The following is a 14783-nucleotide window of genomic DNA, read 5'->3' on the forward strand; positions in this document are numbered from 1 at the left end:
TATAATGATGTGAAGGAAGCCCAAAGAATTGGTCCACCAACCCACCACTCTTTCAAATAACTTATTTTCATTTTTAGTTTTTTCTCTTGTATCTTTTCCTTTTTTAAGAATCTGTGGGTGCGCCCCTCATTTTTTGTGTGGAAAGATTTGGAAAACAATATGAGTAATAAGTGAACCCACTTCCTTTTTGAAGGAGAAAGGTAAAATTGAAATACAGGCCTTGTTCTTTTTTGATGACATCTGTTTCTTGTCCACACACTGTACTCCTGTCCACTTTCTCACAGACTGTTGCCTCTCAGGGTTGACTAGGGGTAATTGCTGGTGGGAGAGTAATTTTTTTTAAAATTAAAAGTATATTCTTTCTTAAAGTATAAAAGTCAGTATTAGTCATTTTAGAAGACTGAAATGTAAACATTGTTTAAATGTGGATGTCTCACCTCTCCCACACTGAGGAACCCATTCATTCATTCCCTCATTCACCTGTTTGTGTCTCCTTCCCTCTTGGCAAATGTATTCATAATGAATTTAGTAGTTGTTTAAAAATAAAATTACAAGTAAAAGTTAATGCTTAAACGAAAGCATTGCTCTCTTGTGAAATCCTTTTTGTCAGTTCTTGCTACTAGTTCCTGGGCTGTTGGAGTCCTTTTCAGAAAGTCATGCCTGTGCCTGTATTTTTAAATATTTTCTCTCAGAAGATTCAAAGTTTCAGGTCTAACGAAAGTCTTTGACCCATTTTAAATCAAGAAAGAGCCAAACCTTTTCCCTTACCTTGGGTATGTCAAGACAAGACAAACCAGGTTACCATAGTGCACTGTGTTGTGTAGGATCAAGCCCAGAGATTTTCCTTTCACAGTTGTGTGGCACAGTGGAGAAAGGAAAGAATATTCTGTATGCTTCTTCAATATCCACTGCTTTCCTCATACAAACCCTATGAGGTGGGTCCTAACCCATTCCATAGAAAAGACCAAGGCTCTGAGAGATGGTGTGTACTTTGCTAATGATCTATAGGACTAGACCTTAATTAATTCTACTTGGCTCCAAAGATCTTTTCCTTTCCACCACAGTTGCCTTTTTAACTTTGTTTCCGGCAGTCTCTGGCCAGGGTGCTGATGGGATCTTTGTCAGTCTCTGGAAAGAATGTACCTAATACAGAGACTCACTCACCTGGCTGATGGGACACTTATTGGTCTCTGTAGGTACTTAATATACCATCCCACACACCTGACTGAGTTCATCTTTATAAAACAGTCCCCAGAAAGAACAAAATCATCAGGGTCACAGACAGGCAAATGCTTCTAAGATGACCCACGCCAAAACTTAGCAGTGATCCAGGCTGGGCCTAACATGAAAAGAATTCCATTCAGCCAACTTCCTTATTCTTTGAAATATTCTTGCTCCTGTTCCTATGTCAATTTTCTCTGTTCTGCCTGCCAAAGGAAAATCCCACCCTCCAGGATGCTACTGGAAGCTCCAACAACTCTTCTGCCCTCCTCTGTTGCTGAACTTTAGGCACACAGCCTCTCTGTCCCCTCAGCCCTTGATTCCATGGGATCTGCTCTTAAGTTCTTCAAGGCCTGTTTCTGTGTCTTATACATCTTTTATTTTCTCCATGGGCTGTTTTTTATTGATCAATTGAGTTTTTAATTTATGTGTATATGTGTGTGCCTGTGTGAGTTTATGGGCACCACGTGTGTGCAGGTGCTTGGGGAGGCCAGAGGGCATTGGATCCCTTGGAACTAGAGTTATAGGTGGTTGTAAGCTACCTGATAGGGGATGCTGCACCCAGGTCTTCTACAGAGCAGCGAGTGCTCTTAACTGCCGAACCACCTCTCCAGCCCCCTGAGGCTGTTTCTGACTGGAAAGGTAATAGTCCAAACTTAGAAATCACTGATTTTGTAAAAGATTCCTGGCTGTGTTCTCCATATCTACACTGCCAAAATGCCACCACCCCTCTCTGTGGACAGGAACTATGCAAGTGCATAGACATCTGTGCCCCACCTCAAATGAGCCTGCAGTTACTGTCACCTTCTGCTCAGACTGTAATGTGCTTGTTTTCCATTTTGCACTGTCCCAGTTAATGTTCCAGCAGGTCTTGCCCTAGACAGAATTGTGAAATGGGTTAAGCTGGTCCCGGAGGCAAATGTGGCTTCTCTGTCTCCTCAGCAGTCCTCCCTGTTTATGAACCTTGGAAAGAGGCTTGTGAATCTTGTCAGCTTCAGCTTTTCCAGACTTGTGAAGTTTGTTTACTTCCTGAATCTCATGACTGTTCTTTTTGTTTCCTGGAGAAAAATGTTTGAAAACTTCCTGGGCAATGAGCCTTCCTTCCAGAGTAGAGTTTCAATCAACAATGAAACGTTATGTGCAGCAGGAAGGGCCTAACCACAAGATTCTGGGCAGACGGACGTGCATGCCCTTGGCTTTTCCAGACCCTAAAACTGTGAGCCAAATTAATCTCTGCTCTTTATAAATTACTTGATTTCAGGTATTTTGTTATAGTAACAGAAAACAGACAAAAGCAGGATCTAAGTCTCTTGTTCTGTTCAAAGCCCTTTCTGGTCTAGGCTGGTAATTGTGCATGGATTAATTGTGGACATGTGACAAATTCTGATTTCTGAGACATGAGAAAATGTATTCTAGATGGGGTTGTTCTGGTTGCTTCTGAGAAGTTTCCTTGATTCTAAGATATAGGGAAGAGCTGGCCCTATATGGATATGACCAGAGTGGCTGCCTGGGATTTCTGCAGCCACTCTGTATTCATGAGGAAAACTATGCCAGCAAAACAGACAGATGTATCACTAAGACCCTTTGCTATCCAACCATGACTTTCTTGCACCAGGATTTTTTTGTTGCTTAAGCCATTTTCAGTTAGTTTTCCCATAGTTTCCACTGGAAGAACTCTGTACGGGGTGAGGACAAGGAGAGGTGGGGACAGACTATCAGGAACTTAACCCTGTTGAGCAAGGTCTACCATGTACTGATATGTTGAATGTATCTCAGATTTTCATTCTCATTCTAACCCTAAATGAAAACTACTACTAATGAAAAAACTGAGGCCCCTTGTGGGTAAGAAACTTGTGATCATCAAAGGGATTTGAGCCCAGGCTAACCCAGGAGCAAAGCCCCTGTTCTCCCATTGTGCTGGCTGACCTGTCTGTATGTACGTGTTTGCTTCAACCAATGTCAGAATGAACTCGCTTGTTCTGCATTCCGCACCCTTAGGATTATAGATGATACTTGACCTGCAAGTGTCACCTGCTGTCTGCATCAGGAGTCACTGTCTGAGCCTTTTTGCGTGTCTTAGACAAGCACGTGATCAGTCTCCTTGTGGAACATCGCTCTGTTCATACAGAGAAGAGAAAACAAGAACAGCCATAGTGGTGGACTTTCCTAGCAGCCTATGCAGGGTGCTCTGTGATACAGCGGAAGAGCCCTGCCCCCTCCTTCAGGAGCAGATAAGCCGTAATGGGGTTTGGTCAGGAGCTGTATGATGCACAAACTTAAGTATAATGAAGGGGTACATATCGAGTCTGAAAGACAGATAATCCCACACAATGTGACACGCCTGTGCTTAGTAAGGAAGTGTCTGGGCCCAATGCCCATTCTTAAGTGACTGATCAGGGGTTGAAATCTGTTGTACAAGACTGCCTTTCCAGCCATGCATGGTGGGACGTGCCTATCTCAGCACTTGGGAGGCAGAGGCAGGTGGATCTCTATGAGTTCCAGGCCAGCCTGGTCTTCAGAATAAGTTCTAGGCCAGCTGGGACTACAGGGAGACCCTGTCTCAAAAAGACAAAAAATCAAAACAAAACAACAACAACAAAAAAACCCCACCGCCTTTCCAACAGTGTCCTCAGAAGTAAAGAATTGCTGTAAGGTGCAAAAAAGGGGCTGATCATTAAATCTAAAGGCCACACAGGGATTTCCATTACCTTTGATAGTCTATGTAAGGTGGATGCTTTAGCTCATAAATGCATAATATACACACGTATATATATAATCATAAAAGAAAGTTGCAGAAGATAACAGTCACCTATAATGTGACTTCCCTGAGCTGCCATTTGAAAAATAGACCCCAATCTTTTTTTTAAGCCTGTAACAGCATAATTAGACTCACACAGCTTCTGCTGTTATTAAGTAAAATAATGAGCATGTTTTCTCTTCGCATTAAACGTTCTTTGACTGCCTTCTCGTTAATGGCTGTGTTTAAGATTCTATACTCTATAATTTATTCAGCCTTTTATAAGATTTTAAGTCAATTTTTATTTATTCTTTTTTAAAAACTTTATTGAGAATTTCATACATACATATAAGATGTTTTGATCAAATCCATGCCCACTCCCTTCCCTCTAACACCTCCCATATCTCCCCATCACTTTTTTCTGACAACTTCATGTAGTCTTCCTTCCTTCTTTCCTTCCTTCCTTCCTTCCTTCCTTCCTTCCTTCCTTCCCCTTTCTTTCTTTCCTTTCTTTCTTTCCTTCCTTCCTTCCTTCCTTCCTTCCCCTTTCTTTCTTTCCTTTCTTTCTTTCCTTTCTTTCTTTCTTTCTTTCTTTCTTTCTTTCTTTCTTCTTCCCATTTATTCATTTTAAAGCATAAAAGTTATATAATTGATCTCATAAAAAATAAGGAACTTCTGTTCATGAAAAGACATCTAAAGAAGAATAAAGCTTCAAGCCACATTTTGGGAGGAAATAGCACATAAAGCTGACAAATGCTTGGTGTGCTTACTACATGAAGGATTGAAAACTGGACAAGATCATGAACATACCCTTTGCAGATGAACAAACATAATACCTATTAAACAAATAATAAAAATTGTCAAACTCATGGATAAATCAAAGCATTTCAATTAAAAGCCAGATCTATTATAATTAAAGACTCTGGAGAGGAGCAGCAAAGAGGGTTGATGCACATAGGAATGAGCTATATTCTAATGACAATCAGAATTAAAATGGGAAATGGCATCAAGCAGCATAAAATTTCCAGAAAGCCACAACTGGTCAAAGTGCAGAGAATAAGAGACTGCTGAGTGCTCATCCCTGAATAGGACACCTGTATGACTCACTATTCTGTTGCTGTGATAAGATGCCATGACCAAGGCAACTTATAGAAGGAACAGTTGATTTGAACTTATGATTCCAGAGGGATTAGTGTCCATAATGGCAGGGGAGCATGACAGCAGAGGTGGCCAGAGCAGAAAGCCAAGGGATCACATCTTCAAGGAGGCATAGGAAGCAGAAAGGGGCTGGAAATCTGGCAAGGCTTAAGATCTCTCAAAGCCTGCCCCCAGTGATGTGCTTCCTCCAGCATGGCCACACCGCCGAAGATCTCCAAAAATGGCACCGCCAGCCAGGAACAAAATGTCCAAATACTAAGAGTCTATGGGAGACAGTCTCATTCAAACCACCACAATACCCTTACAAACCTCTGCCTGCCTCCCAAGGCTCAGGGATCATTGTGGAAGAGGGGGCGGAAAGATTGTAAGAACCAGAGGTGGTGGGACAGCACAAGGAAACAGTTTTCCAGACAGTAGGAAGTTTCTCATATGAATTTCCAGCAATAGTAGTAGCATGAACAAGACCCACCCGAGCTCAAGGATAGGTACAGGGAAGAGGAGAAGCCCCAGCTCTAGCCGAGGAACTATTAGCAACCAATAACTGCTTGGAGATGGAGAGTCAATTTTCTTTAAGGGTGTGACAGTAGATGGGTTAGCCAGGCTCCAGTGGATGGACATGCACCAAAGGACATCTGGGGACACAAACTTGACTCCATAGGCCTTAATATATATGACAGAGTACATGAAATCCAGTGGGGGGCATATAAGAGGGGTGCAGATAAGGGAGGGTGTCTAACTGTGATCAAAATATATTGTATGAAATTTTTTTTTTGTTCTTAAAAATATTAGCACACGTTTAATCCCAGCACTCGGAGGCAGAGGCAGGCGGATCTCTGTGAGTTCAAGGCCAGCCTGGTCTACATAGTTCCAGGACAGCTGGGGCTACAGGGAGACCCTGTCTCAAAAAGACCAGAAAAATTAGAATAAATTATATTGAAATGCTATTCATATGTTTTACTTCCGCATACCTACTTTGTGAATGCTGCTTGGTCCTGCATACAAATTGCTTTTCTGGAGTGCTACCCTCCAAACAAGAAACAAAGAAACAAAATAAAACAAAGAGGCAGGCATGGCGACCCATGCCAGTAATCCCTGCTCCTGGAGGCTGAGGCAGGAGGACTGCCAGGCATTGAGGTCAGAATGGGTTAAATAGTGAGTCCTTCACTAGTCTGGGCTACATAGCAAAATCCTGTGTCAAAACAAAACAAAACAAACAAAACAAAACACCAAACAGAAACAGTATGCCAGTTTCTTACTTTCATCCAAGCTGGTTAAGTCATTGTTTAGAATTGGTCCAAGTGCTTCCAGTGACAGGCTGTAGGCAGACGTTGCGTGCACACAGTGTTCTATTTATGTTTGATTATTTTTACCCCTGCCAGACAGTATTTAAAAACTTTTACATAAATATACAGAAAACGGGGTGGGGGGGTAAAAATAAAGTAAGAAATAAAATAAAATGGGACAAAGAGAAATTGAAAACAGAAAAAATAATAGAAATCCAGGAGCGAGGGAGAGTAGAGATAGGCAGGACCCAAACATGGCTCTAAGCTTCGCAGCCTTTTGAGGAAGCACTTGGTCATTTTTCTGAGTCTTGAGTATCTGGCAGTCAGAATTTTCTGACAAGAAAGATTCAACTACTACACAGAGAACTGAACTGCTTCAAGTAATACAGGGTCTCATCAATAATCTCTTTAGGGTAAACACATCAGTCAGCTTCACAAAATTGTTTTTGGAACTTTTCTCTATATTAGCTAACAGGTCAACCTCAAAGGAATTTTAAGAAAGCTCAAAATACTGCGATTGAGGTGTCTGTTGGGCTGGCTTCTAGAAGAATGGATGGATGGACTATTGATTCTTAGGTATGATTGTTTCTGCTATAGTCTGAATGCTTGTGTTTCTACAAAATTCATACGTTGAAATCTCATTTCCAATGCAATTATTTTAAAAGGGGGACTGGATTGAGGAGAAGTCTCAGTAGGTAAGAGTGCTTGTTACACAAATAGGAGGACTCAAGTTTGAATCCCTAGCACCCACATACAAACAAAACAAAACAAAACAAAACAAAACAAAACAAAAACAGAAACAAAAACAAAACCCCAGGCATGACCACCCTTGCCTGTAACCCTACTGCTCTGGCAGGCAAAGACAGGAAGTGTTGAATATTGCCGCTGCCAACCTAGCTCCAGGTTCAGTGAGAGACCCTGTCTCAAGGGAATAAAGTGGAAAGTGGTAGAGCAGGCAGGAGAGACACTCCTCTGGCCTCCACATGCGTGTATATTGACACACATAAACACATGCATGTGTGTATGCATTCCACACATATACACTGCACAAATACATCACATGCAAAAGAAATAAGTAAATAAACAAGATATGATAGAAAGACAGGGAAATTAAGGAGACATGAGAAGGGAAAGGAGCCTCCTACCCTGGGATCCAGACTTCCCTTCCTACTGACTGAGAGGAAATTTCGATACAACTGACAAAGGCAAAGTTGCCTACAGAGGGAATGTATGTTTTCTTAAAGATAACTCAAACAAGGATGTTAAACACCACAAATGAACTATGCTTACTTAGGATAGGACTGCTTGTAACCTTGACTTTTACCATATTATTTTTCATTCTCATCCCTAAGTCAGTGACCCTTATCAACCACCTTACAATTTCACTTACCATATAAAATTATTTAAAGATAAGAAAAAATAAGCAAACTAACTCATATGTATTTTTACTAATTTTTAAACATTACTTAAAATTTAAACTTTTCTCAGTCTTTAAAATTTTTTTGATTGATTTTTATTTTATGTGTATGAGTGTTTTACCTGCATGTTTGTAAGTGTACCATGTATGTGCTGTGGTGGTTTGAATGAAAATGTCCCCTATAGGCTCCAAGTATTTGGACATTTTGTCCCCAGAGGATGGCACTGTTTTTGGGAGGTTTTAGAAGGTGTGGCTATCCTAGGGGAAGCACGTCACAGGGCGCAGGCTTATAGAGTTTAAGCCTTACCGGATCTCCAGTTGCTCTCTTGCTTCCTGTGCCTGTGTGAGGAGGTTTTAGAAGGTGTGGCTATTCTAGGGGAAGCATGTCACAGGGCGCAGGCTTATAGAGTTTAAGCCTTGCCGGATCTCCAGTTGCTCTCTTGCTTCCTGTGCCTGTGTGATGATATGAGAGCTTAGATTCTGCTGCTCTTGCTCCAGCCACCTCCAGCTACCATGCTTCCCTGCCATGATGGACTGTAATTCCCCTGTAAGCTCAAATAAATTCTTCCTTCTATAAATTGCTTTGGTCAGTGTTTCTGTCACAGCAACAGAAAAGTGACTAATACAGTGCAATGCCTGTGAAGACCAGAAAAGGGCATTGGAACCCCTGGAACTGGAGTTGTGGGAAGTTGTTAACCGTCATGTGGGTGTAGGAACTGCACCCAGGTCCCCTGCAAGAGCAGCCAGTGCTCTTAAGCAAGGATCCATCTCTCCAGCCTCTTTGCTTAGTCTTTAATCCTTGTAAATTACATCCTTGGAGTAATGTAATTTGAAAAGTCACAGAATCATATATACATATATGTATGTATAAATATATGTATGGTGTATATAAATGTATATATATATATATATGTGTGTGTGTGTGTGGCCACATGTGTGTGGGTACCCTCAGAGGCCCAAAGAGGCTATCAGATCCCCTGGAGCTGTAGTTACAGGCAGTTGTAAGTCACTTGATATGAGTACTGGGAACAGAACTTGGGTCCTGTGAAAGGCCAAGTCTTCTCTCTCTAGCTCTCTCTCTGTTATAATAAACTCACTAACTTCGCTTCACTCTGACTTACCTTGAAATTCTTTTCTGTGGTATAGTCAAGATCCAACTTCACCTAAGTGGAGGTCCGAGTCTTCTCTCTCTAGCTCTCTCTCTATTATAATAAACTCACTAACTTCGCTTCACTCTGACTTACCCTAAATTCTTTTCTGTGGTATAGTCAAGATCCAACTTCACCTAAGTGGAGGTCCTAGAAGGAAAAGGGGGCTCCTCAGGCAGCAGTGCGGGGCTGTGTCTTCCTTCTGCTGCACTGCCCTTCATTAGGGCAGAGGGGGGAGTCCCCTTGATGGGAATAGCACCTTCATAAAAGAAGCTAAGGGAGCTTCTTTGCTCTTTCATGTTCTCTAAGAACATAGCAACAAGGTTTCACATGTGAACTAGAAGGTAAGCCTTCACTGGAAGCTGAATTTGTTGGTACCTTGATTGTGGACTTTCTACCTTCTGGAACTATTTAAGTACATGTCCGTTGTTTATAAACCAGCTTTTTTTTTTTTTAAGCAATTTGCTGTAGCAGGCCGAATAGACTGACTTCCCTCCAAGGCATCAAATAACTGAGTTTGAGGTTTATTCTCCAGCTGGTGCTCAGAACATAGTGGGCTTGTGTACTTCATGGGAACCAAAAGTAGAACTGGGAATTGGATTGACATTCGTGTTTTATAAAAGTTAAGAGGTCTTAACTTAAGGGGAACCCACCCTCCTAGCCAAGGAAGAGAGCCCAGGAAAACCCAAGGCAGAAGCCAATGAACCATGCTTGTTATAGGATATCAAGTGATCCTATGGCCAGAACTTTTCCTTGTGAGCAAGTATGTCATGGCTATGTGGTCCAGCAACAATCCACTGTAAGAAGGAAGGATCCATCTGGGAACAAGTTGGAGCAAGATCACAGGGCACAGCAAGCCTAACCAAGCATGTCGCTCTCAACTGTTCCACCCACAGTTTGTTCTCAGCTCACACCTGCTGCGTGGGGAATCCATTAGGACATGATGGAGAATGAAGACCTTTGAGGTTGGCTCATGGGCCGCCTATGAGAATAGAGGTAGACATGAGGATGTAAGCTGAGAGTGGATGGTAGCTACACTATAATTCTACTTGGGGGTTACTTGACAAACAGCCTTGACTGAAGGATGTGGCCATCTACTTTGTGAAAGAGAAATGGCCCAAGGCCAGGTTATATATGACTAGTGGGTAGAGTAAAATCACTTGAATTGTGTTCCTATTCCAAGAAAGAGAGAGCGAGGAGACTAGAAGAATTCAATTAAAGTGCTGTGTTGTGGGAGTGGGCATACAGTGTGGAGATCTTTGCATTGCATTTTAATACTCAGTGAAGACCACCCACCATGAGATGGACCAAACCACCAATAGAAAATGATTTCTCCATTTAAAAATATATTTTTATTTCTTATTTTATTTTATGTGTATGAGTGTATTGCCTGCATGTGTGTGAGTGCGCCCGTGTCGTGCAATGCCCACGGAGGTCAGAAGAGGGTGTTGGATTCCCCTGGAACTGGAGTTACAGTTGATTGTTAGCGCTATGTGGGCACTGGGACTCAATCTCAGGTCCTCTGAAAGAGCAGGCAAGTGCTCTTCCATCTCTCCACCTTGATTTAGCCATTTGACATCAAACAGCTTCCATCATTGACCTTTCCAGTGCTGGGAAAATGGACATGAGTAATGTAGCCACTGCAACATGAATGAAATTCATGAGCTGGTCTAATAACATGGTCCCACTAACAAGTTTGATGTAGCTACTCTGGACACGAAGTGTCAGACCTGCACTACAAGCTCTTGTACCATCTCTATCGTGCCACCTCTACTCACTTGCTGCTGAGTTGACTATTCTAATTACTTTCCTGGGAAAAAATGCCAGCTATTAATTTTGACAGCAACAGACACATCCCCGTATGGCTTTGCCATTCCTGCCTGTGGGGCCTCAGACAGTGCTGTTATCCAGGGACTAGTGGAGAGTTTGCTCCACTAGCATGGAAACCAGAGATTATATCAGACCAAGATAGAGGTTTTAGGGGTGGAGAGATGGTTAGTTGGTTAAGTGCTCACTGTACAAGCATGAAGACCTGAGTTTAATCCCCAGAACTCATGTAAAAAAACTGGGAGTGGTGCCCATGCTTGTAATAACTAGTGCTAAGGATGCAGGAACAGGAGGAGCCCCCTGGCTCACTTACCAGCCACCTAGCTGAATTATCAAGCTCTAGGCCAAGGAGAGACCCTGTCTCAAAGTAAACAGAAACAACAAAACCAAGGTCAATGGTACCCGAGGAATGACACCTGAGCCTGACCTCTGGTATCCAGTCAACCAGTCAACCATGGGCTCTCCTTGGCCTAGAGCTTGATAATTCAGCTAGGTGGCTGGTCAGTGAGCCAGGGGGCTCCTCCTGTTCCTGCATCCTTAGCACTAGTTATTACAAGCATGGGCACAACTCCCAGTTTTTTTACATGAGTTCTGGGGATTAAACTCAGGTCTTCACGCACACACATATGTGCATGCAAAACACACATGAACACACATGTGCCCCCTGAAAGAGATCCAATTTATGACAGAGGAGGTTCAGTGTGGTCATGACTATGCCATCCATTGGTTATATGTCGTATCACATCACCCAAAGCTGATAATCCCTGAAGTGTTGGAGCAGCCAGTTAGAGTTTTTGCTAAAAATATCAGTGTGTTGATGATAACTTTACAAATGTGGGACACCATTGTCCAGAGCCCAATATACACTTTAAGTGAAAGAAATTTCTAGGTCACTATGCCAACAGAAGGATACATGGGTCTGAAAACCAAAGACAGGGAGCAGGAGTGCCTGCAGCTGTTGCTTCCAATGACCCACTTGTGTTTTCTGTCTTTACTATTGTACACTCTGCAAGTTTAGAAGTTCCAGGTCCCAAAGGAGGAACATGTCCACCTATTGCTATAAAAATAGCCCCACTGAGATATAAATTACTGCTGCTACTTATTACTTTGGACTCTTTGTGATCAGGTGTAGCAGGTGGAAAGGTGTTGTGGTTTGAATGTGATTTGCCCCTCCCACCTCCAAAACTATGCTGGACTTTAAATTCCTTAGTGAGGCATTAAAAGGGTGGAATTATCAGACTATAGTGCTTAGAAGTGAGGCCTTTGGGATATGATTAGAATTACATAAAATCATGATGGTAAAGCCTCTGTGATTGAATCTTGGTGGCTTACTAAGAAGAGGAAGAGAGACCAGAAGAAAGATAGGTACACACTCATGTAATTGATCCACCATGAGGTAATGTAGCTGAGTATCCCTTGCAGGATGCCCTGTAATGTGTCCAAACAACTTTCCTCTTCTTAGCTCATCACAGAAGAGGGGCCTATGAGAGTCCTGGAGGAATTGCTCCTGGCTCTTGTATAAAGTGGTTATGTGCAGAGAGCATGCCATGGAGTCACTGTGTGTATGTGAGTCAGTGACTTTGCTATTGTGACAAATACTCAAACAATTTAAAAGGAGGAAAGATTTATCTTGGCTCATAGTTTCACTTAAGCCCATGGCTAACTGGCTCCATTGCTTCTGGGCCAAAGTAGGGAAGAGCATTATGGTAGAAGGGCATGGTGGAGCAAAGTTGCTCACCTCATGGTCACCAGAAAGCAGAGAAAGCTAATGAGTAAGGGCCAGGGCCAAAATATATCCTTCGAAGGTATGCCCCAGTTACACATTTCTTTCAATTCAGCCCCTTTCCACAGTTTCACCACCTCCTGATAATCTGTTCAAACTTTGAACCTGTTACTGGACGAAACCACTGATTAGGCTTCATTAGCTGTCTCTGGAAACACTTTCACAGACACACCCAGATGTCTGCTTTACTCATCCTTTAGGCAGCTCTCAATCCAGGCAGGCAAGCTCAACCATCATACTGTGCACCTTGACCACATCTCCTTCAGAAGGACTTACCACTTAGCCTCATGAGTGCTGTTGGCAGAGAACTGTCAGCTGTCAGCCCCTTCTGGGATTTTCTGAGCTGAAAAGAATCATCTTGCCCTAGGCCATGCTGTCTTCCCAGGGCCTACATCTGAGGACTGACCGACACAGGAGGATAGGGACATAGTCTTTGTGTCCTTATTTAACCTACTCTGAAGGGTCTTTCCAGCTCCAGATATCCCTCTGGGGCCATCTGAGGTTGTCATTGAATTTTTATTGCTTTTCAACTTCCCCCTGTGTCCAGTCCTCCCTTCACATCCTTTCTGCAGCATGAAGCACAAAAACAAGTCCTAAGAAATGACTTCCATGCTAAACTATGCATCAGAGTCTATTTGCCAGGGAATCTGACCTAAGTAATTTCTTTCTAGAAACTTGACACATATCTCAAGTATAGGTCTGTGTACTAGACCACATGCTTTAATTTTTCTTTCAAATAGAAATGATTGTTAGATTCTAGATGTTCCAGTAAAATAACTTTTATTTATTATTCCAGAGTATGACTTGAATCTTAATGAAATACTTTAAAACTATTTAGACATTTTAATTTCTTTCAATAATAGAAATATATGACATTTAAGAGATGTCACAGGGGCTGGAGAGATGGCTCAGCGGTTAAGAACACTGGTTGTTCTTGCAGAAGACCCGGGTTCGAATCCCAGCACCCACATGGCAGCTAACAACTGTCTATAACTCCAGTCCCAGGGGACCTGACAGCCTCTTCTGACCTCCTCGGGCATTGCACGACACAGATGCACTTACCTACATACAGGCAATACACGCATACACATAAAATAAAAATAATAAATAAAAGGTTTTAAAAAAGATGTCACAAAACTAAGCAAGCTCACAGTTATATACCATGCACCCCTAAGACTTTGGTGCAATGCCTTTGAATTTCATCTGCTGTAAATGCAAAGTTTGATAAGGCAGTTATAGGAAACACCAAATCTGGATTCATAACCTGTGGTGGTTGATTTTGTGTCAGCTTGGCTTGCAATGATAACCAGGTATTTGATCAGATACCATTCTGGGTGTTTCTATGATGGTCTATGTTAGGTCTGATTAACATCAAAATTAGTGGACTGAGTAATACTGACTACTCTCCTTAATGGGGTGGGGGTCTTCATCCAATCCATAAATACTTATGTAGAAAAAGATTGGCCTCCCTTGCAGAGCAGGAGTTCTTCCTGAGGAAGTTTTTGGACTTGAACTGAGACATTGACCCTTCCCACTTGCCATCCTGAATAAAAAACAAAAACATGCTACTGTCTACAATGGTGGGAGCCAATTCCTTAAAACAAATCTTTAAAAAAAATTATCATTTTTATTTTATGTGTGTGAGTGTATTGTCTGCGTATATGTAAGTGCACTGGTGTCATGAATGCCCTCAGAGATCAGAAGAGGGAATCAGATTCCTGGAACTGGAGTTACGAACAGTCAGCCACTGTGTGGGTGCTGGGAACCGAACCCAGATCCTCTGCAAGAGCCAGTGCTCTTAATCGCTGCTCTTGCAGAGGACCTGGGTTCGATTCCCAGCACCTACATGGTGGCTGACAACTGTCTGTAACTGTGTGGGTTACATTGGCTCCAGGGGAGCCAATGCCCTCTTCTGATCTCCATGGGCATTGCACAACATAAGTGCATGTACATACATGCAGACAATACACTTATACACATAAAATAAAAATAATAAATAAAAAATAAAGTAGAGATAGTGATATTCCATATTGGACTGGAATGATTAATATAATGAATATGAAGTATGTTATGCTGTGTCTGATGTTGTAATTGTTATTGCTGTTATTTTCATTATACCAACATTGCCAATCAAGTAAATAAACGTATGCATGAATAGGCAATAATTTAGTATTAATGCTATTCTTATTCTGATTAAAATAGTTATTAA

This window comes from Nannospalax galili, unplaced genomic scaffold (genome assembly GCF_000622305.1).
Source record: "Nannospalax galili isolate Female #2095 unplaced genomic scaffold, S.galili_v1.0 scaffold162, whole genome shotgun sequence".
In the NCBI taxonomy this organism is placed as follows: domain Eukaryota; kingdom Metazoa; phylum Chordata; class Mammalia; order Rodentia; family Spalacidae; genus Nannospalax; species Nannospalax galili.